Source organism: Arachis duranensis, chromosome 4 (assembly GCF_000817695.3).
Source record: "Arachis duranensis cultivar V14167 chromosome 4, aradu.V14167.gnm2.J7QH, whole genome shotgun sequence".
NCBI lineage: Eukaryota > Viridiplantae > Streptophyta > Magnoliopsida > Fabales > Fabaceae > Arachis > Arachis duranensis.
Genome location: NC_029775.3, coordinates 75,517,602 through 75,544,527, shown reverse-complemented (window position 1 = coordinate 75,544,527; position 26,926 = coordinate 75,517,602).

Genomic DNA, 26,926 nt, shown 5'->3' with positions numbered 1-26,926 from the left:
AAAAAAAAAAAAACTAAACAAAGATAACTTCCTCACCTAGTGCTATTCAACTATTCTTACAATTTCACACCAAGAACTTTAAAATCACTTAGAGAAAGAGAAGATTCCAACTAGATATACATTCGTTGTTGATGAACAAGCACAATGCAAAACAAAGGCATATAAAGAATGGAGGCTTGATGACTACAATATCTTTTCTTGAATTTTCTCATCAATGGATCCCTCTTTTAATTATAGAGTTCTTGGATGGCTCTTTGCTCATGAAATTTAGAGCCATCTTCAAACTCACTTTGCAACACAGGCTAAAGCTTGTATTAGACAACTTTAATTCCAACTGAAATTAATAAAGAGGATTGGTCCAACATCTTATTATATCTTTTAAATCAAGAAAGTGGTGGATGCTCTTACTACTATTGGAGTTCATTTGACTGGTATAAAATACACCAATATCATTTTAGATGGTTAAAAAGAAGACTATTAATCATTTATGATATATGTCACTGCAAAATATTCACCTTATTCCATTACAGATCTTGAAACTCTTTTAATGGCCCAAGAAGACATTGTAGAGAGGTTAAAAAATCCGAATTCTCAATGATACAGACCAATTTCACTCAACCCAACCTTCTAATCACAATAATTTTTATTCGGTTATCCCAAAAACACGCAGACACCTAATAGAGGTACTTATGATCGAAGAGGGCGTGGAGAAAGATCAAATCATGAAGGTAGAGATGCTTGGAGTGGAACTCAAATCAACGAAAATATCAAATTTGTGGCAAGTTGGAACATGTTGCTAGTTATTGTTATTTTAGGTTTGATGAACAATATCAACATGCACAGCAAAATTCACTTAACACTTCCATGCATAATGCACTCTCTCCACCTCCCTCATTCCATACGGATTAGTCCGCTTGATTCTTTGTTCTTTTTTAAAAATAAAATTAATTGAAATTAACCAAAAAATAATAATTAAAAAATTAAATACAAATAAAAATTAGTCAAATATTATAATTTTTTACTATTTTTTATTTTTAATTTCAATAAAATTGTTCAAAATAATATTTATCAATAGAACTATCTTTATTTTAAAAAATAAGTCACATAATTTGAGCATATATACGAAATTGTAAAATAAAATAAATAAAATTAATAACTAAAAGAAGAATAAAAATAAAACATAAAAAATATTTAAAAATTATATAATTATTAATTTTGTAGCAGTAATTACTCTTTTATTTAATAAAAAAAATAAAATAAAATCCATTGGCCCGACGGGCCGACCTGCCAAAATCCGTAAATTTGGCGGTGCGGGTTTGGGGGATTTCTTTTATTTGGCGGGTTCCAAATCCTAACCCGGCCCGACTTTTTTAGTGAATTCAGGGGGTCAGCCCAACGGATTTGACTCGTTTTGCCACCCCTAACTACAATTTCTTATCCCTCTTTGGTTGCTGATTTTAGAGTTTCACATCACTGCACTCTATATCAGTCAAATCTGCAACAAGCACAAGAATATCTTGGAAAAGATTAGGTTTATATTAATAATTCATATTTTATCATAAACCAATAGAAAGAAGATATTATTTGTATGATTTACTACATGTTCCCTCAATTGCACATAACCTTGTTAGTGTATCAAAATCTGCTAAGATAATAATGTGTATTTTTGTTTTGGCCTAATGTTTGTTTTGTGAAATCTCAGGCTACTAAGAAAGTGCTTCTCTAAGGCACAACAATTAATGGAATGCATCGTTTTAAAAAAGTGTCAATTCCTAAAAAGTCTCTATTCAGTTTAATACCTATGCTTTCGTTGCCCAAACTTTGTCATTAGATGTTTACCACCTTATCCAGTTTTACCAATCATAAAATTTATTGTAACTAATTGCTCTTTACCTTTGAATAATAAAATGCTTCTGATTTTAGTTTATGTAAATATTACTGCTTAGAAAAATCTCATAGGTTACCTTACTCTCCATCTAATGCTATTTATTATTACCTTTTATCATTGATTGTTTATGATATTTGGGACCAGCCCTAATCACTACACACACAAGTGTTAGATATTATGCTTCATTCATTGATATGTATTCAAGGCACATTACAATATATTTCCTAACAAACAAGTCACAGGTCTTTAGTGTGCTTAAATTGTACAAAACTCGCATAGAAAAACATTTAGGATGCTCTATTAATATACTTCATAGACTTGCTTGTTCTTTACCCCTCAACAGAATGGATTAACAGAAAAAAAATAGATATATAATTAAGACTGCTTTAGCTTTATTATCTACTACTATAGTTTCTTTAACTCTATCAAGAGAGGCTATTGCAATCTCATTATATTTGATATATCACATGCCTTCATTGTTACAGGTAATCACCTTTTAAATCATTATATCATCATAAATCCAATTATGCTTTATTGAGAATCTTTGGATGCTTAAGTTTCTCTCACACTAGACCAAACACGGCATAAATTAGAGGATAGATCCAAACCTTATTTATTCTTAGATTATGCTTTGAATAAAAAAGGACATAGATGTCTCACTAAAAATGAAAAAATAAGTGTATCTAGGGATGTAATTTTTTATGAAAATAAATTTTTATCTCTTTCTTTTTTTTCTAATGCTGCTAATGAAACTAGCACTAGCAATGCTAATGTCATAGATTTTTTTTACCTCAAATTGCAGCTATTCATCCCTCCTCTATCGATTCATCAATTTCCGAATCCAATGCGGCATCACAATCAAGTTTCAAACACAATTGGTGATACAAACTACAGTGAGAAAAATGAATAAGTACATATAATGTAGACAGCTTCACAATCCAATGAAACAACATCCTCTGCTCATGATCTAATACCAATTTCTTCTATTGAAATTGATTTGCCTTTTTCACCAAAACTTTCACATATAATTATTTCTTCAAAAAACATCCATCCAATATGAACAAGGTCCAAAATAGGTAATAGAACTCTAAAAGCTCTTCAGATAGCAAAATTCTGAGTCTCCTCTAATTTTGATTTTTTGTCTAAAAGTGTTCAAAGTGCTCTAAACAATCCCTTATAGAGAGATGCTATGATCATAGAATATAAAGCTCTACTATATCGCAATACATGGTCCTTAGTTGATTTATCTAAAATTGAAAAAGTAGTTAGTTATAAGTGAATTTTTGTTGTTAAAAAGAATGCAAAAGGTAAGATCATTAGACATAAAGCCATGTTGGTTGCAAAAGGTTTTATTCAAATGGCTGGAATCAATTTTAATTAGGTTTTCTTACTTGTTATCAAACCAATTATAATTAGGATGATTTTAACCATTGCTTTATCAAAAGGTTGGAGAATCTAACAATATAATTTTCTCAACACATTTCTAAATGGTCTGTATGAAATTGTATTTATGTCTCAGCCTATAGGTTTCAACCAGTCTAATTCTAAGCTTGTATATATACAAACCTAACAAAACCATTTATGGCCTTAAACAAACCCCAAGGGCCTGGTACTTAACTATCACTACTACCCTTCAATCTTTTAGTTTTACAGTGACTAAATCTGACCCCTCCTTGGTTAATAGATATACATCTAATTCTATCATTTATATTCTTATTTATGTTGATGATATGCTTGTTATTGGAGATAATGAAACTGAAATAAAAATTGTTCTTAGCCAACTTCATTCTACTTTCTTATTGAAGGACTTAGGTAAGCTTAATTTTTTTCTTAAGCAAAGAAGCTGTAAAACATTCAACTTAATTTTTTTGAACCAAACTAAATACATACATAATCTTTTAACATGTGCTGGTATGAATGAATCCAAACCAAGTATGACTCCAATATTAATCTCACTTAGATTGATTGCAAATGATGGAACCTCCTTTGAAAATCAAACTTTATTTCTCTTCATTGTAGATGGGTTACAATATGCAACAATGACAGAATTTGATATTAGCTTTTCAGTGAATAAAGTGAGTCAATTTATGTCCAAAACATACCAAAAATACTAGGCTGCAATCAACCAAGTCCTAAGATACTTAGCAAGTACTCTAAGTTGACATTGCAATTTTACAGATGCACATATTTAAGATTTTTTGGTTTTTCATACTCAAATTGGCTGAGTGATCTTGATAATAGGAAGTCCATAACAGAATTTTGTGTGTACTATGGTTTAAATTGAGTGTCTTGGAAGAGAACCAAGCAACTTGTTAAGTTTAGAGAACTAAACCATGATTAACATGATGACTAAACATTATTAGGCTATTATTCAATTGGTTGTGTAATTTGTTATGTTTAGTGTGTAGAAATTAAATTAAATTAAAACTGGTCCAAGAAGCAAATGCTCAAGCCCATACACACACACAATTATGGCCCAAGGATACATATAATTGCTACCATCTAAAATCCTTCTATCAGAAACAAAAACAAGTCTTTAAGCCAAGTAAAGAAAATGAAGTAATTGGCCTAAGATCCTTACAAGCCATATAGCATCTGGCCCACTCACACAAACAAATTCATAAAGCCCAAGTATTGGTTCACCTTGAACAAAATCCATCACAAAAAATTTCCATAAGAAATAAAAAGAATACTTCAGGGATCAAAGAAAGAAAATAAGCCCAAGAACATTAACAAGCCAATATCCATAACCTAAGCCTAAACGATGGTCCACACTTAAATCTATTTATTTACCGTAGTTGCTAACTAGGTAACTCAAATTTCAATTTCATTTGAATCTTTCACCACACTACCGAAAGCCAAACTCTCTCTTCTATCTCTTCTTTTTTTTTCACATCACCCATGTAAACTCTGAAGCAAAAGAAAGAAAAAAGAAGCTCTGTGCTAGGAAACAATTGAAGAACAAAAAAAAATTTCTAAATCCAAGCAAATGAAGAGAAGGTCAAAGAGGCTAGGGCAAAAGGAAAGATTTCATCAGAAAAGAAAATCACAAAAAGGAGATTTTCCCATTCGTGCTTCATCAAGGGACGTTGAAGAAATCAATTAGGTCACAAGCACCGTTTTAGAAAATTAAAGAAGGTGAAGTCAATGGTGCCCTGTTTGGAATCTCCGGTCAAGAAACAAACTTGGGGCTAAAGCAAGAACGCACGGCTCAAATTCAAGATTCTTGAAGAAAAAGGTTGAAAGAAAAGATTGAAGGTATGGTTTCATGTCACTGCTTCTACCCTCTCTCTCTCTCTCTCCTCTGTGAACGTCATTGCTGTATCTATGTATTGGAAGAAGAGAACCAACATGTGATGAAGAAGGTTTCAAACCCTGGAAGCTTCACTCCTCTGTAATAGGGGTGAACGGCCAAGGATTGGAATAAGGAGTGAGAGCACATGTTTGGGTTTCCATAGCTCTTAGAGCTATTTATTCTTCTCCATCATGGTTTTCATTTTGTATTTATTTTAGTTTAGTCTTTCTTTTTTTTTCATTGATAAAAGGTAAAATGGTGAGGTTTGTAAGAAAAAGCCAATGAGTGAAAAAAGGCTGAGGTTAAACTTGGAGAAAAAAGCCATAGTTATCTAAAAAATTCTTTGTATGTATTTCTGTTTTGTCGTTATGGTCCTAAGAGGATTCCCTTGCAAGTTGGGTTAGCACTTGACTGTTGAAAGCTAGGTTGAGTCCTAGTCAAATTCAGATTGAATTAGAATATGGATTTGTCCGAGATAGGATTAGGTAGATCCTAGGGAGAAATTGGTGACTGTAATTCATTGAAAGATAGTAAAATTCCATCACAGTTGTGATGAAGATTGGATGTAGACTACATTACACTGAGAAGTCGAACCAGAATACATCTGTGTATCATTCTCTTTTCTCTTCTTTGTTTTTGGTTCTGCACTATAGGAGACAAAATAGAAGTATCTCCTACCATGTTAAGAGACAAAACTATAATCTATCCTATTTTCTACTCAAAATTTCTCTATTGAACTCAAAGTTAAAAGTCTCATGAAAAAAGAGGCCAAGATTCAACCCCCTTCTCTTAGCCACTGGTAACCATCAATTGGTATCAAAGCTTGGTCTCAAAGAAATCAAGCTTCATAGCTTGGAGGAAAGATCTTGATGGCAAATAACATGGGTTTCAACACAGTAGCTTATACTCTGACAAAAGGACAGTACAACAACATACCTTCATTCTTCAATGGAAAAAACTATAACTATTGAAAAGAAAGAATGAAGATCTTTGTTTAGTTAGTAGATTACAACTTGTGGAAGATAATCATAAATGGTCTTCAAGGCCAAGGTTGTCAACATGCTAAACTATGGAATCAACTTTGAGGAATACCGAAAAGTTTCAAGATGTAAAACTACAAAAAATTTATGGGATAAGCTCTAAGTCACACATGAGGGCACCACACAAGTAAAAGAAACCAGAATTGACATGCTGAGCAAAGAGTATGAGATGTTCTTTATGAAGGAAGGAGAATCAATCGATGACATGTTCGAGAGATTCTCTATCATCATTAATAGCTTAGATGCTATGGGGATTACTCATTCTGAATAGATGCTAGTGAGAAAAGTCTTGAGAAGCTTGACAAGAGAGTGAAAAACTAAGACTACTGTTATCTTTGAAAGAAATAACCTAAGTCAAATTACCTATAATGAGATGAGAGAAAAATTATTAGTATATGAAATCATTCACATAAAAAATAATACAAAAAGAAAATGAGTGGCTCTTAAATCTTACATTGAATCATTGGATGATGAATCTAGTGACTGTTTATCAGATGACGAGTTTGTATTTTTTGTTAGGAAACTTAAAAGAATGATGAGAATCAAAAGAAAAAGCAGAGATGGTAGCTCAAAGGAACCAAAGAAGGACTCGAGCAAGGTCATTTGTCACAACTGCAGAAAAGCTGGACACTACAAATATGACTATCCGAAACTGGAAAAAGAAGACAAGTCTCAGAAGGACAAGAAGAAAGGACTTATGGCTTCTTGGGAGGATCTCAAGATTGACTCAGATGAGGAAAAAGACTTTGAAGACAAAGCACAGATCTATTTCATGGCTGGTGAAGATCAACAAGAAGAGGTAAATTACTATGACTTATCTCTTGATGATTTGCATGTTACTATTGATGATCTCACTCACTATTCTGAAAAATTGTTGAATAAATACAACAAATGCAAATCTAAAAATAAAATTTTGAAAGCTGAAAATGAGTTTTTTTAAAAGAAAAGGTAAAGGAGACTGAATGTGCTTTTGGTCTTATTGCAAAAAATAAAAAACTAAATAAAATAATCAAAAGTTTGAATAATGATTTAGCAAAATTCGTACATAGTTTAAACAACTTGGACAAATTACTTGCTAATCAAAGACCTTTGTTTGAAAAATCAATTTTAGGATATGAAACAAAAATGATGCAATTTTTTAAAAATAAAAATTCACTTGCAAAATTCACAGTATCATCTTCAAAAATAAAATCATCATTTGATAAATCTGGCCGTGAATATTCATCTCATATTGATGCTGACTTTGAAAAATCATATTTTGATAAAAATGCATCTTATTCAAATTCTAAACCTGCTTCAAATAACTCTGGTCTGGGTTACATCTCTAACAATGAGACCGTTTTTAGAAAATTCTTCTTTCATAAAAGAGCCTCACGTTTTAAAAACTCATATGTGTTAAGAAATTCTAGTTTAAGATTTTTTGCAAGAGGAGGTACAAATGTTAGAGATTGATCTTTCAAAAGAAATGCATTATTTTCAAATACCAAAAAATTCAAATCTTTTAATCACCATCAGCATCATACCTTAAATCATTTTCAACAACGTGCTCACACAAATCACTATTTTAATTACAAGAAACCTGGTCACTCTTTTTTCCAGTGCTTTATTGACAAAAGAAGAGTAGAAAATAAAACATACAAGGTTGTTTGTGATTTTAATGCACTTGGACAACTAAGAAAGATTAACTTTAAAGGATCCAAATTAGTTTTGATACCTAAGGTCACTTAAAAACTTTGAGCATTTTTGCCTAACATCAAAGAAGAAGATAGACATGTGATACTTGAATAGTGGATACTTTAAGCATATGACCAAAAAGTCTATTTTTTTCATCCAGTTTGATAAATACAATGGAGGCTTTATGACTTTTGGTGACAATGGTAAAGAAAAAATTATGGCCTTAGAGGTTGGTAAGAGTTTCTCAACTTTCATTGATGATGTATTTTGAGTTGATGGGTTGAAACACAATCTTCTAGGCATCAGCCAATTCTGTGATTTACGTTATTTGGTTATTTTCAAGAAATTGGAATGCTTGGTGATGTGAACAAAAAAATCTATGAAATATTGTTTGAAGCTAAAAGATGCAATGTGTATAGACTAACCTTAGATGAATTGAAAGAACAAAATATAGCTTGTTTTACTTCCATGGAATCTGAAAAATAGTTATGGTACAAGAAATTGGGACATGCAAGCATGTTTTAAATTTCTAAACTTGTGAAAAATAATTTGGTTAGAGGTCATCTTAAAATAAAATTTGACAAAGACATCACGTGTGATGCATGTCAATTGGGTAAACAAACTAAAAATGCTTTTAAACCCAAGGATGACATATCAACGAAAAGACCATTAGAAATGCTATATATTAATCTTTTTGGTCCTACAAGGACTCAAAGTCTTGGTGGTAAGCACTATGGCTTAGTGGTGTTTGATGACTATAATAAATTTGGATGGATTCTTTTCTTAGCTCATAAGAATGGTGTCTTTTTTGGTTTTTCAACTTTATGCAAAAAATTCAAAATGAAAAGGATTTGAAAATAGTTTCTATTAGAAGTAATCATGGAAAGAAATTTGAAAACCAAGATTTTGAAGAATTTTGTGATGAATTTGGTATTTCACATAATTTTCATGTCCTAGAACACTTAAAAAATGTGGTTGAAAGGAGAAAGAGAAGCCTCAAGAAATGACTAGGGCTATGTCTTATGAAAATGAAATTCTAAAATTCCTTTGGGCTGAAGCTATATTTTGAATCAAACTATTATTAGAAAATTTTTAAAGAAAACATCATATGAACATTAGAAAGGAGTACCACTCAATCTTAAATATTTTCATATTTTTTGATGCAAATATTTTGTGTTAAACACCAAAGATAATCTTAAAAAATTTGATCCAAAATCTTAAGAAGGTGTCTTTGTTGGATATTCAACCACTAGTAAAGCTTATAGAGTTTACATCAAGGAACATAGAATAATTAAGGAGTTCATACATGTCACTTTTTGTGATTCTAACTCCATTTCAAGTGTTATTGAGAAAATTGATGTAGGAATTGAGATTGCAAAAAATTCGGATAGAATTCAAAGAAAAGACAAACCTGAACTTACAATGGAAGATGATGCTCACGATTTTGCAGACCAGAATTTAGGAGATGATTCTGTTTTATCTCTTTCTGATATAAAGATTTCTGAAAATCTCAATGGATCTAATCCTGTTCATACTCAACCTGAGATTACCTCACCAAAGTCAAGAGAATAGAAGTTCTTGAAGAACTATCCACATAAATTCATCATTGGAAATTCCTCTCATAGAGTTACCACAAGACTCTCAAGTAGAAAGAGAGTCAAACTCAATAACCTCACTCTTATATCACAAGTGAAACCCCAAAATATGAAAGAAAATACTTGAAGATCCTCTTGGATAAAGGCAATGAAAAAAGAGCTGGTCCAAATTGAGAAAAATGAGGTTTAGACTCTAGTGCCTTATCCGAATAGTAAGAAGGTAATAGGTACTAAATGGATCTTTAAAAATAAATTGGGTGAGGATGGTAGTGTTGTTAGAAATAAAGCTAGATTAGTAGCTCAAAGGTTTGATCAAGAGGAGAGAATTGACTTGGATGAGTCACTTGCTCCAGTAGCTAGAATGGAAGTAATAATATTATTGCTTACCTATACTGCCTATAAAGGACTTAAACTCTTCCAAATGGATGTTATGTATGCTTTTTTTTAATGATTTTATTGATAGGGAAGTATACATAGCTCAACCCGTCGGTTTTGAAAATAAAGATTTCCCAAACCATATTTTTAAACTTTTTAAATCTCTTTATAGTTTGAGACAAGTTCCAAGAACTTGGCATGAAAGACTTAGTTCTTTCTTGTTGAAAAATGACTTTCAAATGAGTACTACGGATACTACTCTTTTCATTAAAGAATTTAATGATCATTTTATACTTGTTCTAGTTTAAGTGAATGACATTGTGTTTGGATCGGCACATGAAGCCTTGTGTGATGAATTTGGAAAATTAATTACTAATGAGTTTGATATGAGTATGATGGGAGAAATCACATTCTTCCTAAGACTCCAAATCAAACAAACTCCTAGTGAAATTTTTGTACACCAAGGTAAATATGCCAAGGAGTTAGTAAAGAAATTTAGTTTAGAAAATTCCAAACCAATGAGTACACCTATGCATCCAAATTCCAAACTTGAAAAGAATGAAAAAAAAAGAGAAAATATGTTGATGAAACAATGTATGGAGGAATGATAGGATCTCTCATGTATTTATCCTCCTCTAGACCGAATATTGTTCACAGTGTGGGTGTGTGTTCTAGATTTCAATCACAACCCAAAGAATCACATCTTTTTACTGTAAAAAAGATCATTAGATACATTAATGACACTGTTGATTATGGTCTTTGGTATCCTAAAACTGATGTATCCTATGTAGTTGGGTATTGTGATGTAGATTTTGCGAGAGATCATGTGAATAGAAGAAGTACTTCAGAGATTTGTTGCCTTCTTGGACAATCCTTGAATGTGTGGTCAAGCAAGAAGCAAGCTACTATTACTTTTTCAACAGTCGCAGGGAGACAAAATTGGGCAGATGATGACTCCCTCTAGGTTCCATGAAGTTCAAACAATGTGTTGATAATTTTAAATAAATCTGGATCTGAACTAAATCCTTGGTGGTCCAATGTGTATCTTTAAAACCACCACTATGCCAAAGAGAAAGTTGTTTTGTTTTATGAAGTGGGCCTCATTACTTGTTTTGATCACTTATACCAAAAAAGGAGTATTTACATTCACCTTTTTCAAGTCAAATCAGTTTTAATTTTTTTCAATATTTTATTTGACTTATTATTTCAGATTTGCTTGCATTATTTTTAAAATTCAAAATTCCTTGAATCTCATTTATTAAATTAGTTTGTGTTTTCAAAGGATTTTTGAGCATTCAAAGTAGTTATTAAGTGTTAACTTCTCATCTTTTCTATTACTCCGCCCTTTCACAATCTCTTTCTTCTCCACACTCCTTGGATGATGACCAAGCCATGACTAATCAAGAAGAAGATCCTCTTGCAACCGAGGATGATGGATTTGATGTCTAGCCCTGTTTGATGCTATTGTTTTCTTACCATCTATTTTCTGATTATACAATTTCTTACAATTTTTTATGACATTAATATTATTACCTATTTTACACTTGTGGTTTGCATATTGAGTTTTTTTTTTTTTTTGTAGGTTTACCCTCTTTGATAACAAAAAAGGGAGTAAGTGTTGTGTAAAAATAAATTAAAATAGTTATATTAAAACAGTTGAACTTATGATGCTTGAGATTAGCTGCAAATTTTCTTCGTTTTAAACTATTATTTTATGCAGCTCTGATTATGCATATTGCTCTGATTATGAATATTACTTATACTTACTATAGCTTTTGTTTTGGTTTCTGATGAGCGGATAATTTATACGCTTTTTGGCATTATTTTTAGGTAGTTTTAGTATGATTTAGTTAGTTTTTAGTATATAATTATTAGTTTTTATGCAAAAATTATATTTCTGGACTTTACTATGAGTTTGTGTGTTTTTCTGTGATTTCAGATATTTTCTAGCTGAAATTGAGGGACCTGAGCAAAAATCTTATTCAGAGGTTGAAAAAGGATTGCATATGCTGTTGGATTTTGACCTCCCTGCACTCGAAATAGATTTTCTGGAGCTACAAAAGCTCAATTGGCACACTCTTAATTGCGTTAGAAAGTAGACATCTTCGGCTTTCCAGCAATGTATAATAGTCTATACTTTGCTCGAGATTTGATGGCCAAAACTGGCGTTTCAAGTTAGCATAAAAATTCTGGCGTAAAACGCCCAAACTGGCACCAGAATCTATTCTTAATATATAAAAGTAGATACATAAGCATGCACCACATTACTTTTGAGACATTTCTTTTCTCCTACTAATGCCATGTCAGCAATATTGCTTACTTGGCACAATTTTAGAATCAACCTCAATTCTTACCAAATCAACTATTATTTTCAAATCAGCAAAAAAAATAGAACATACAAATAAAAAACTAAAATATAGAATCCAATAACTTTGTAACCTCCAAATACATTGAATTCATATTCCTATATTTATTATATCTTGCCATTATAAACAATACAATAAATTTATAACCGCAATAATTAATTTATAAATTAAAAGTTTAAAAAATAAAAATTATATTTTATTATTATAATTATGTTTATTATAATCATTTTAATTTTTGCCAATGAGTTATACCTCAAATGGCATAGTCTCCCATATTGGTCGTGAGTTCGAGTCTCTGTATCTTTGGTAAAAAAAATAATCATTTTAATTTTTAGAAGTAACACTAGGTACAAAGAACTATTATCGTAGTTTTTACTTATTATTAAAAATAAATTCTATTTTATTTTACCAATATATATTTTGAAAAGAATATGAGGAATGAAGTTTGCGCTGATTTCTGTAATTTATGCAATGCGGCTCCGTCGGAGATGGACATCGTGATGGACAATTTGTTTTGAGCCATCTTTTCTTTGGTAATGATGCCACATCAACAATTCTAATGACTTGGTAAAAGATGAAAATCAACCAATCACTATTTAGTAAAATATTTTAAAAAAATAAAACAAAAAACTCTTATCTATTATTATTCGATTAAAACATCAAGTACTAATTAAATACAATAAACATACATTAAAAGTGTCATAATAATAATTATTATAAAAAATTTCAGTTACAAATATTCAAATTCTACAACTTATACATATTAAGACTCTTGCTACTCTTCATTTCTTAATCTCTGATACTAATTGTCAAAAATTTCTTAAATTTAATTTAACATTTTTATCATATATAAAAGCTACAACTAACTTTCTCCACAATGAGTTTAAGCCATCTTTTCTTTGCTAATGATGTCACATTAGCAATTCTAATGACTTGGCAAAAGATGAAAATCAACCAATCACTATTTATAAAATGTTTTAAAAAAATTAAAACAAAAAAATCTTATGTATTATTATTCAATTGAAATATCAAGTACTAATTAAATGCAATAGACATACATTAAAAGTGTCATAATAATAATTATTATAAAAAATTTCAGTTATAAATATTCAAATTCTACAACTTATACATATTAAGACTCTTACTACTCTTCATTTCTTAACCTCTCATACTAATTGTCAAAAATTTCTTAAATTTAATTTAACATTTTTATATGTTTTTCATTCTCATTCATTCATTTTTTTAATTATTTACAAAAAAAAACCGCGAAAAAAAAGACAAAGTGTAGCAATTAATGCAAATCAAAAAATAAAAAAATGAAAATGCAGTTTTATATAACTCTAATATAAATAATCTATGTCTTTTCTTAAAAAAAAAATAAATTCAAAATCTATTTATAATATGTTCTCTAAAATATTTTTAATATAACATTTATTAAAATCTATTTATAATATAAGTAATCTACCTCTCCGCGCATTGCGCGGGTCTCACTCTAGTTGGAGTTAAACGCCCAAACTGGTACTAAAGCTGGTGTTTAACTCCAGGAACAGCCTAAGCACGAAAAAGCTTAAATGCTCAGCCCAAGCACACACCAAGTGGACCCCAGAAGTAGATTTCTGTACTATTTACTTATCTCTGTAAACCCTAGTAATTTGTTTATTATAAATAGGATCTTTTACTATTGTATTTTCATCTTTTGATCATCTTTTGATCTCTTGATCACGTTTTGCGGATTGGCCATTCGGCCATGCCTGGACCTTCATCACTTATGTATTTTCAACGGTGGAATTTCTACACACCATAGATTAAGGTGTGAAACTCTGCTGTTTCTCATGAATTAATGCAAAGTACTATTGTTCTTCTATTCAATTCAAGCTTATTCTTATTCTAAGATATTCACTCGCACTTCAACCTGATGAATGTGATGATCAGTGACACTCATCATCATTCTCCCTTATGAATGTGTACCTGACAACCACTTCCGTTCTACATGCTATAGCTTGAGTGTGTATCTCTTGGTCCTGGTCCACGACGCATGGTTGCCTCTCCTGAAAACAAAGCCTTCCATTTTGTGAGATCAGAGTCTTCGTGGTATAAGCTAGAATAAATTGGCAGCATTCTTGAGATCCGAAAAGTCTAAACCTTGTATGTGGTATTCCGAGTAAGATCTGGGATGAGATGACTGTGACGAGCTTCAAACTCGCGAGTGCTGGGCGCAGTGACAGTGCGCAAAAGGATCATTGGATCTTATTCTGACACGATCGAGAACCGACAGATGATTAGCCTTACGTAACCCGTAGCTGGACCTTTTTCACTGAGAAGATGGATGGTAGACATTGACGACGGTGATCCACCTACATACATCTTGCCATTGAAAGGAGTATGAATAATTGAATGAAGACAGTAGGAAAGCAGAGAATCAGAAGGAATAACGCATCTCCATACGCTTATCTGAAATTCCCACCAATGAATTACATAAGTATCTCTATCTTTATTTTATGTTTATTTATCTTTTAATTATCAAAGCTTCATAACCATTTGAATCTGCCTGACTGAGATTTACAAGATGACCATAGCTTGCTTCAAGCCGACAATCTCTGTGGGATCGACCCTTACTTACGTAAGGTATTACTTGGACGACCCAGTGTACTTACTAGTTAGCTGCACGAAGTTGTGTATCATGATTTCATGTACCAGTTTCTGAGCTTTTGATTAAGGCTACTCCATGATGTTGTAACTGAAAAAATATTTTTAAAACATTGGTTTATCATTTGTTTTTGTTGAATTTTATTTCTGGATTTTAGTTGTTGAATTCTGTGGGATGACTGTAACTTAACTTTTACACTTTTACCTGCTCCACATGTTTTGCATATGTGTTGAACTATTTTTTGTAATGACCCAATTTCCAGTACGTCATGATCATACTGAAAATCGAGTGCTACTAACTTGTCTTCCTAGACTTAACTATTACTTATTATTAAGCCTGTAATTGTGTTAGCACGAGATCGATTTTTCTTGGAAACTTTCTCATTTTTACGTGAAAATCTTGGTACGAAAATGGTGGTTTCAAAAAGGTTAAACATTCACATACAGAATTCTAGAAAACCAATGAGTAAAGCAGCAAGTAAAATATAATAATGTACATCACAAATATTATAAACAAGAGTCATACAGAAGTCAGATCAGTGTACCAATTTATACCGCTTATTACTATATGTACTTATACGTACATATAGATATATAACGTTCTGGGCCCTGGCCCATAAAGGAAGCCCCTAATCTGGAACCCGAACTAACCTACCTAGTTTGTACAACTCCTAATCTCTCGGTGGATCTATCCAAAAGTAAGAGACTAAACCAAAATTTCTACACTAAGTTGAAGGCGCCACCCAAAATACACTATCGGCTCTTACTGTTCCTGATCAATCATTGAAGCCAAAAGACGAGATTACTATCACCTTCATATCCTGCAATGGGTCGTGTTTACATCTGAAGGAGAAGAAGGAAGGGATAAGAACTGAAAAATTCTTAGTAGGATCGGGGTGGATAATTAGGTTTATTTTATTTTAATCCTTAGTCGACAGCAACACACCATAGAACACAAACAAACTTCAACAAAGCATGACAAGCAATTCACTCAAAAGTAAATTAACCAAAAAGTACACAGACAGTTCACAGAATTTCACAACATAGAGATATGCGCAAACAAGTATGATGCATGTCTAGTCCTACACAGGCCATGAGCTCATGTGTCAGTTTGTTACCCAATTCCCGAAACTGGTCTTGAGATAAGCGTTTCGTATCGCTGTCCTTATCTCAGCCAACGTCCCCTCCATGAGCGTTACGTATCGCCGTCCTCATGAGAGAACCTTCCTTTTGGTCTCCAATGAGCGTTACGCATCACCGTTCCCACTGAGTCGTCTGTCAAGTAAGCGTTACGCATCGCCGTCCCCACTAGACACTTAGCATCAAGGCCCTAACAGCACTCAATTTCTTTTCAATCTTTGCTCTCTACTCTACTGTGGCAGACATTCATCAAAATCTTTTAATCTTTGTTCTCTACTCTTCTGTGGCAGAGAACCTTTTACTTAATATATCCTTTTTATTCTTTTTCTTTTCTTTTCTTCCTCATCTTTCTCTCATCTTTTCTTTCCTATCACTCCATATATAATATAATTTATCTTCGTATTATTCTCTCGTATTTTTCTAAGTATCTTATGAAAAATAATTATAAAGTTCTTTAATTAGATCTGCATTCTCTAAAACTTTTAATATTACTCTAGTTGCTTGCTTTCTCATTAATAATATATATTATGATATTCTTACAAGATAATATTTTTGATAAATACTAATTATAATAATAATTTATTTTAATATAAATGAATAATTTAAAAAAATATTTAAAATAATATTTATAATCTTTTAAAACTTAGTTTATAAAACCTTATTTTTAAAAATTTTATTAATTACTTCCTAAATTACGAACTTTCTAATTTTCTATTTTTAACCTCAATATTTTATAAAATTATATTCGAACCTTCACTTATTTTCATATTTATAAAAATGATCTGAACTTTTATAAAATACCTATTTTATATTTGAACTTTACTTATTACCCAAAATACCTAAAACCTTGTATAATTATAAATTTTATCTCATTTTTTATGCACAAATACAATATTTTCCTTTACAAATAAAGTTTAAATACTAATCTTCTTTTATTCCAAAACCAAAACCCTTAGCCCTTTCCTTTCGAGTCTTTCGGTTACCGATTTTTCTCAACTTTTAATTTAGTCTTTCAACCATCAAATCTCATCAATTTTCTCAAAATATCACATCACAACAGTCCTAAAACCATTAAAACTACCATAGTTGAGCTATTTCTCATAGTCAAAATAACAAATCACAAGCAACAAAAATAATTCAACATAAACTCATTCAAATTCAAACAATAATCAACCAAATCAACAATCACTTATCAAATTTACATTTAATTATTATAAAGTTATCAAAATTCTACTTTCGTACAAATTCAAAATCAACAAAACTCCAAAAAAATTTTTGATCGAGCTGTTAAAGAGAAAAACGTCACAAATCGTCTGTGTCTCCTAAAATTTTAATTGAACGAATTCGAGGAAAAGAAAAGCTATGTCACCATTTATTTTTATCAAACAAAAAATAATGTCAACATATAAAAAAAAAATACAAATACTTTTATCAGATTAAATTTTTAACTGAAGTTACAGATCACAAAAAATTGGAGTCGGAAATTTTAGTGGGGTTACGGTTTTCTTCCTTGCAAGGTTCGGCCTTTCCTTTCCTTTCCTTATTTCCTTTCTTATGATGAGTTCGGTGATGAAGGGAACAAATATGAAAAAAGATGTTTTGGTGATTTAATGAAATAAGTTATGTGTCATGTTTATATATTTATATATGCATGCATAAGCCACGTTTGGCTTTTATTAATCTTTGCTTCCTCAATGGCTTAAGCCAAAGAAAGGAACCAAGGAAATTATTATTCATTGAATAATAATCTTAGGTTTAATTTGATTCACGGTTCTCTCTTGGCTTTGGCCGAAAATGAATGGAAACAAGGAAATGATATTAATTGGTGGTGATGTTATGTGTACCATTGCTTTATGTGATTCCATATTTCTATTCCTCCCTCTTTCCGAGGAATGGTTCGACTATTTAATTTAGTGGAAGGTGATTTAGTAAGGTAAAGGGGCAGGTCACAGGTGTCAAATTTTAGTGTAACCGAATCGGCAGTTGATGAGTGAATATTTTATACGCATTTTGGCATTATTTTATCAATATTTTTAGTATATTTTGTTAAATTTTATTATGTTTTAGTAAGTTTTAACAAAAAATTCACTTTTTAGATGCTACTTTGAGCTTTTGTGTTTTTCTTATGATTTTAGATTTTTTTGGTGAATTTGACAAATTTTAGCAAAATTTTATTTAGAGGCAAAGAAAGAAGTGTAGATGCTGTCAAATCCTAATCTCTATGCATTTAAACGAGCATTTCTGGAGTTACAGAGGTCTAACTGATGCCTCTCAACTGCGTTGGAAAGCTAACTTTCAGTACTTTTCAGAAATATATAATGGTCTATACTTTTTTTTGGATTTTGGATAGGCCAAAATGGGCGTTGAACGCCCAAACCACCCCCTTTCTGGCGTTCAACGCCCCAAGAGGACTGAAGCCAGCACATTACAAGGGGAGCAAGGAAGCAACATATTTACCCACTGAACGCCCACTCCTTCAAGTTGGATGCCAAACTCAACCCAAACACTCACCAAATGGGCCCAGAAGTGGATTTTTGCATCCTTAGATTAGTTTATTTTATTTTTGTAACTTCTAATTATTATTAATGTCTTTTCAGGTTTAGTATTAGTATATATAGAAGGGAAGATAACCATTGTTAAGGATCTTCTCTCACACATTCGAATCTTATATACTATTTTCTGTACAATATGGTAACTAAACCTCCTAGGTTAAGGTTAGGAGCTCTGTTGATTCCTATGGATTAATAATATTACTGTTCTATTTCAATATATGTTTGATTCTATTTTATGATGTATTTTACCCTTCATCCTTATGAATCTGAGGTGCAACGGAAGTATGGCCTCTTATTCTACATGAGTTCATGCGAGTCTTGACCCGGATAGTATTGAGCTACAGCTTGAGAGTGCATCACAGGTTCCAAGAGGGTACCTAGGCTAATTGGGATATGTGATATATAATCCCGTTAGTCATGGGTAAATGAGGTCTCTGTGGCACTAAGACTACTAAAAGCATAAAGCATCATTCTCCGATCTGGAAGATCCGACCTTGTCTGTGGTATTTTGAGTAAGATCAACAAAAGGAGAGTGGATTTCACGGGCTTCATCTCCGGCTATAGTGAAGCACTATGAGCTAACTTGATGAGAGGACATGAGTTACTCAAATATGATATGGAGCTATGGTTTAGTGGAGATTAACTTGATGAGAGGACATGAGTTAATCACTTACAGCTTTGCCATTAAATAAATCATTCGTTATCGAAGTAATCAGTGAGAAAAGTTAATCCAGAAAGATAAACTATCTCCGAAGCCTTAATTGGTTTCTCATCATTGTTTCTTTGTTATTTCTTTATTGCTTTCTTTATTTATTTTATGCGCATTCAACAACCATCTTTTTTATTTGCGTAACTAAGATCTGTAGGATAACCATTGCTTGCTCAATCTGACAATCCTCGTGGGATCGACCCTCACTCACGTGAGGTATTACTTGGATGACTCGGTGCAGTTGCCGGTTCAATTGTGCGAGTTATACTTTCACGCACAAAGTTTTTGCCGCCATTGCCGGGGATTGTTCGAGATTGACAAACAACCGTTTGTCTTGCTCCTTAGATCAGGTATTTTTATTTATTTTTCTTTTAATTGTGTTCTTTTTATTTTCTTTTTAATTGTGTTCTTTTGGTGTTTTTCTCTTTATATTTTCTAAAAGTAGTAGCTGTAATTTCAAAACTTTTAAGTTTGGTGTCCAATTAGTTGTTTTCATTTTTAAATTTCAAAAATACTCTGAACTCCTTTCCTATTTAAGTCTTAAAATTTTGAAATTTTGAATTGACTATTATACTTTTATTTTTTTCCTTTTTCGTCTTTATTATAATTACTTTAATATACTTCATATCTCTATAAGACATCTCATTAGGAGTTCTTTATACTTAACATAGAGACCCCACATCTTCCCTACTTTGCTCTCTGTTTGTGTAGCCAGGAAAGGAAAAATTCAGTATGAATCCACTCGAGAGTGCACAACCTAGAAGAACCTTGGGGTTATATATAGCCCCCACGCCTGGCTTTTATGAAAGAAGCATTTGTATACCCCCTTTTTGAGCAGCAAAATTTGAGCTTAACCCACTGCTCATCACCTTAGTGTAGCAAAACTACCAGTTTTAGGGACTACTACAAGAGGAGCCCATGGAATTTCTTATAGACTTCCTACGGATTTCTGACACAGTACAAGCCGAAGGAGTAGACAAGGATGTCTATAGGCTACTGCTCTTTCCATTTGCTGTAAAAGGCCAAACTAAGAGATGGTTGGAAACTCAACCCAAATCAAAATTGAAAACATGGAATAACCTGGTGGACAAGTTCTTGAACCAATACTTCCCCTCAAGGAGGCTAACCCAGCTCAGGCTGGACATTCAAGGCTTCAGACAAGAAGAAAATGAGTCTCTTTATGATGTTTGGGGGAGGTACAGAATGATGCTAAGGAAATGTCCCACAGAAATGTTTTCAGAATAGGTAAAGCTAGACATTTTCTATTACGGACTCACAGATATAGCCAAGATATCATTAGATCATTCTGCAGATGGTTTAGTTTACATGAGAAAGACAATTGAAGAAGCTCGAGAGCTCATTGAGATAGTCGCCACTCGCCAGCAACCAGCATCTATACTCATCTGGTGTGACTGCAATGAGCAGAGAGGTCAAGGCAGTGTACACTGAATTAGACCCTCCAAAACAGAATGAATCGCTAACCCAGCAACTACACTCTCTCACTTGACAATTGCTAAGTTTGCAAGAAGTGTTGCAAAAAACCCGTGCCTCCAATAAGAATATAGAAGCATGGCTGAATTAGGCTAAACAACATTTATCTAAGCAGATAAGTGAAGAGTGTCAGGCCATCCAATTGAGGAGTGGAAGGATACTAAATAGCCAATCTCATGACAGTGAGAAGCAAGGGTAAGAGGAAACATCAGAAGGTGGAAACACAGCATCCCAAGGCATAATTAAGGGTGTTAAACACCCAAAGGGGAGCAACACTAGCATTCAACGCTACCCATGGGTCAACACGAGCGTTCAACACCCAGAAGGGGATGATATTGGCGTTTAATGCCAGGAGGGGATCAGCCTGGACGTTGAACGGCCTGATAAGGGAAGCCAAGTAGAAGCACGTTCAAAGAAAACCCCTCATAAGCAAGCTGGTAACCCTCAGTCTGGCACCATGGACACTCACCCTACACCACTCAGCACACTTGAGTATAGGACCAAGATGCCATTCTCTCAGAAACTTTGGCAAGCAAAAAAGGATAAGCAGTTTGCCCGGTTTGCAGATTACCTTAAGACACTGGAGATCAAGATCCCTTTCACAGAAGCCCTTGAATAAATACCATCATATGCAAAGTTTATGAAGGACATATTAAGTCACAAGAAGGACTGGAGGGAAGTAGAGATAGTCTTCGTCACTAAAGAGTGCAGTACAGTCATCCAGAGGAACCTACCAGAAAAGCTTCAGGACACTGGAAGCTTCATAATACATTGCAACCTTGGAGAAGCCTGCATAAGGAAGGCCCTATGTGATACTGGGGTGAGCATCAACTTAATACCTTCTTCACTAATAAAGAAGCTCGGTCTAATTCGAGAAGTCAAGGCCACCCGCATATGCCTACAGTTAGCTGATGGTTCGGCCAAGATTCCATCAGGAGTGATTGAAGACATAATTGTGAGGGTTGGACCCTTTGCATTCCCCACAAATTTCGTAGTCCTGGATATGGAAGAACACAAGGATGTGTCCATTATTCTAGGGAGGCCTTTTCGGGCCACAGGAAGAACCCGATGTAGAGACAGAAAAAGTAACCCTAAGAGTCAATGAGGACGAGTTCATACTTAATGCCACTAGAGCCATGCAATACCCTGATGCCCTAGAGGAGTGTATAAGGATTGATATCATCGATTCCTTGGTAGAAGAGGTACATACAGTTGAGAGTCTCGAGGAGGAAGTGAATGACATCCTTGAAGATGCCAGCTGATAAAGAGGCACCAGAAGAGCATAAGGAGGCTTTAGAGTCCCCTAAGGTAGAGGATGGACCTCCCAAACTCAAGCTCAAGCCACTGCCATCATCCTTGAAATATGTGTTTCAAGGGGATGCAGACATTTACCCTGTGATCATAAGCTCTTCCCTGAAACCACAAGAGGAAAACACACTAATTCAGGTGCTGAGGACATACAAAATGTAAGACCCAGAACTTTTGAAAAGTCTTATTATGATCAAGTCTCAAATATATAGTTATTTATAGCCTTAATTTTAGAAACCATTTTATTAAAGATAATTAAGGCAAGTTTTGATTTATTGAATTTGAGACGAGTTATGATTATTATCCAATTTTATAATTATTGAATTATTTTCTATATTTAGATTATAAATTTGGCAGTTATGAAATAATAGGGGTTTTACATGATTTGGATTAGATAAGTAATATTTAAATATTAATACTGCTATTTTGGAAAATGAAGAAATTAAGTATATTATTTATTATTTTTGGACTTGAACATTTTATTGAAAATAAAGTGTGAAATTGATGAGCAAATAGTATTTTTATAAATTATTATTGTTGGATTAGAATTTATTTCTAATTACTATATTATCCCTATTTTTGAGTGAAATTACCAAATGCCCATAACCCTAACTTTTGGAAATAAAACCTTAACCCTAAAACCCTGCCCGGTTACCCGTTGCTCCCCCAAATGCCCCAGCAGCCAAACACACACAGTTTTCCCAACTGAATGAAAGAAAGAAAGAAGGGGCTAGGAGGAAATGGGAAGAGTGGCAGAAAGGAAGAGATCCGGGAGAAAAAAAGGGAGATCGGGAAGGAGGGGACTACGTGCAGACGTCAGCGCCGCGCCACTACTCTGTCGTCGTCGCGCCGCACCGCCACTGCAGTAGAGGGGCCGAGGGGAGAGAGAGCGACGCATTCAAAGAGAGGAGAAGGGAGAGGAGGCTGTGCTGCCGCCGCCATCCCTGTGCCGATGATGAGGAACGACGCCGCCCCTTGCCGCGATCGAAGCTCATTGCTGCCGTGTTGCTCCGGTCTGTAGCGCCACCACTGTCGTCCAGGGAAGACCACCGCAATTTCTGTGTTCTCCAATGGCGCCGCTACAGGAGCTGGAGGAACTCGTCCCGGTTGAGCTGCGCCAGTGCTTTTGGGGTTCTCACCGCCGTCGGAAAATGATTTAGGTCGCCACAGGTGTTGCTGTCGGAGGAGGAAGCTGCACCCATGTGTTCTGACCGCCGGGAGGGGTTATGTGAGTTCCGGGATCACCGTCGGAGCTCTGGGCTGAGTTTCTACCAATGAGACCTTCACGCCGTCGCCGAAAAAGTATGCCGGTAAGGGTTTCGAACTTGGTTTTCGTTTCTTGTAAGATTATGGGAGTCTTATTGTCGCGGCATGTTGGTTTCAGTCACTATCGCCGGGTCTGGTCGCCACTGCCACTTGAGGTGACTGACAGAGCTGCTGCCGAGTTGATATGGAGCTGCGGCTGCTTCGTTTTGCTAGTTCAGTAAGTAATTTATGTTTCGATAAGCCTCGCGTTAGTATTCGGTTGTGTTTGGTTAATGAATATGAGTTTTGGAAACGTGGGGTCAAGTCCTGATTATTATATGTTGCGATTAGTGTTGCTATGGTTATTGCGAAAGTGGTTGGTAGTTGAGGTTTTGGTTGCCGGTGATTTCGAGTTGAGGCAAAAAGAACTTATGAGGCGTTTGGTTTATGGATTTTCATTTTGAGGTAGCAGTGCTTTCCGAAAACTATATTTTATGTATGGAATTATTACATATGAATACTGATGTGATACAATGTGTATTTGGTGGTTGTAGCAGCCTTATGTATTATTGATTGTCTCGAATGATTATGAATATTTGTTTGACTGGATTGTTGTGTGGCTTTGTGAAACGAAATGCTTTTGAAATTGATTCTTTTAAAGCTTTAAGATCGAGTTTAATCCGTTGGAAATTGATTTGAGTTGAATGGATTTTCTTAAATAGGTGAAAAATAGAATACACTCTTAAATTCAGCCTAGCTTGCTTTAAATGATCTGGTTTTTGATAAATGGTTGTTACTAAACCGTTTCTTTGAAACTTTAGAAATGAGTTTATTCAGCTGATAATGATTTTATTTTTGAAAAGGTTTTTTTGAAATATGAAATTGAGATGACTGTTGAATTTTGGCTTGCCTTGAACTGATTTTGGATTTTTGGGCTATTGAAAAGGATTATGGAATCATTTTGTTGGGACCCAAACCAGGTGGCAAAGTCCAAGTTTTAGGGGAGGTACTACCAAAATTCCGGTAGAAACCGGGACTTTACTGAATCGTTATTCGGAAACTTATGAATTAACAGCTTCTACTATTTTATCTGAATTATTAAGAAAGGGGTGACTTATGCTTTTGAAATGAATTATAAAAAAGGAAATTGTGATTTAGTCTTATTTCTTAAGCAAAGTATTCCATTTCCCTTGTGAACAAGTTATTTAAATGAAACTTATGCCTTAAGGCTGTTTGAATGTGAAAAAGGTTTATGCCTTTGAATTTGACTTGGGGGTTTCAATTAAAGAAGCTTCAATGGCTTTGAAAGAACCTGAGCATCTATTGACAAGTCTCATTTTAAAGTATTTTAGAAAGGTTTTAAGCACTCCTTGAGTTTTGAATTTTTGCAAGACTAAAACAATTTCTGAGCAGTTGAAACGCTTTAGAATTCCTCATGGGGTTGAACCTGGTTTTTTGTTTAAGTAAAGGAAACGGCTTTGAAAAGAGTATTTGATTTCATGACTCTGTATGGCTTAGATCCTATTTTGTTACTCAAATCAGAAAGCCAATGTTTTAATGATTTTAAGTGAATTTGAAGAAATGAGTTATATTAATCTCCCCTAAAGACTTGAGACTCTGCCGAGAAACTCTTGTTATAAAATTTCATTGTTGGATGGATGATTTTGAATATTTCAAAATAAATCTTTAAATTGCCATGGTTATGGAAGTTTTGGAAAGAGGATGCGGAGAGTGGCATTGTTTTCAAAGTAGAATTTACCTTGAGTAAAACTGGCTTGTGAGCCTGAGATGATTTGAGAAATGAGATTTTTAAAGCCAAGGCTGAAAAGAGTTGAAACTTGATTTTAAAGTAACATGAAATGAGAAAAAGTGATTTATGGTTTAAATGCCGATTTTATGAATTTGATGATGCTGAATGGTAGAAGTACTGTTTTGTTATGTGTCGGAATGGCTGTGTATGATTATGAATATTTGCTGGTTCTGGATTGAACCGTGAGCTGGAATGGCTGTGTATGATATAAATATTGGCTGGTTCTAAATTGAACCGTGAGTCGGATGGCTGAGATGGATTTTGATCCATGGCTGAGAATGAATGCATATATGCTGAGACATTGATAATTGTGATTCTGTACTTCCACTATTGGAGATACAAGTTTCCCTAGGAGAAAGCAGTGGCTAGCCACCACGTGCTCCAAGTGGAGACTCGAAGCTCTATTGACCCTATGTCGTCAGGGTGGCCGGGTACTATGAAAGCCCCGGATGAAATTGCCCCCATGAATATTCACCAGTGAGGGTGATGGATATGGATCATGATTATGATCATGATTATGTTGAGTGTAACTTGAGTTGGGGAGACACGATAGAGGGACAGTCAAATGGTTAGCTACCAGGACTTGTCGGGTTGGCTCTATAACCGACAGATGATATCATCAGCCACTAGGAATAGGAATGCATCATATGTATCTATGTGACATTGCTTGTGTGTGAATATTGTACTTGGTTTGCCTTTGTGATTACTTGTGATTAACTGCTAAATGTTCTACTTGCTGTAACTGTTTGTTTGTGCTTGAACTTCCTATCTGTGTTTGCAACTGGGACTCTGTTGGATTGTGGTGATTGGTTGTTGGTTGGATTGTTTGGGCCTAGGGCCGTGGTTGAATTGAGATGGACCGATGGTTGGTTTCGGTTTTGTGTTTCTGATTTGGAAAAGTATGAAAGGCTATTTTGGTTTAGCATAGATAAAGCTTTTGAAAGGCTTTTGAATATTGTTTTAAATGAAAAGTTTCCTCTTTCAGAAAAGATTTCGGATTTCTCTTTTATTGTAAACCGTTGTTTTTGAAAAGAGGCATAAGATGGTTATTAATCACTAGTACGATTTATCTTCATGTATCCTATTACAGTAATTCCCAAAAACCCTCTACTGAGAACCCTTTCGAGGATGATGTTCTCACCCCCCTACATTTTTCCCCTTTCAGGATATGGGCGCAGAAGTCACGAAGAGTTTAGTTAGTTGTCATTGAGATGCTTTGTATTGTTTTAGTTATAGTTTATTGTACCCTCGCCTTTATCTTGATATATTCTGTAAGAGGAATAGGATTGTATTGGTTAATGCTTGTAATATTATATATATATATATATGTGTGTGTGTGTGTGTGTGTGTGTGTGTGTGTGTGTGTGTGTGTGTGTGTGTGTGTGGATGTACTCTTTATGACTTTTTGTAAGTTGTATGGTATCTATGGATGTACGTTATCGAACGGCAGTATTTTTGGGAGCGGTTTTACGATTTAAAATTTTAAACAGGCTCCTATTTTAGTATTAAATAGTATAAGAGTCATCATAATGTCCGAGCTATCAGAGTTGCGTAGTCGGAAGCGTGAGCTTTGATAGTTAGGGTGTTACATTATGGTATCAGAGCGGTCTTTCCTATAGAGCCTGGGGAATGGACCAACTATGCTTCAATTGCATACTCTGAGTGTTTGTCATGCATTAGGTCTTGTCGGATAACGAGAATTATAGCCTTGTGCACATGACGGTCTATTGATTAATGTTGTTAGTCTTGCATTGCATAATTCTTGGTATTAAGTTTGGCCGGCTTAATGCTA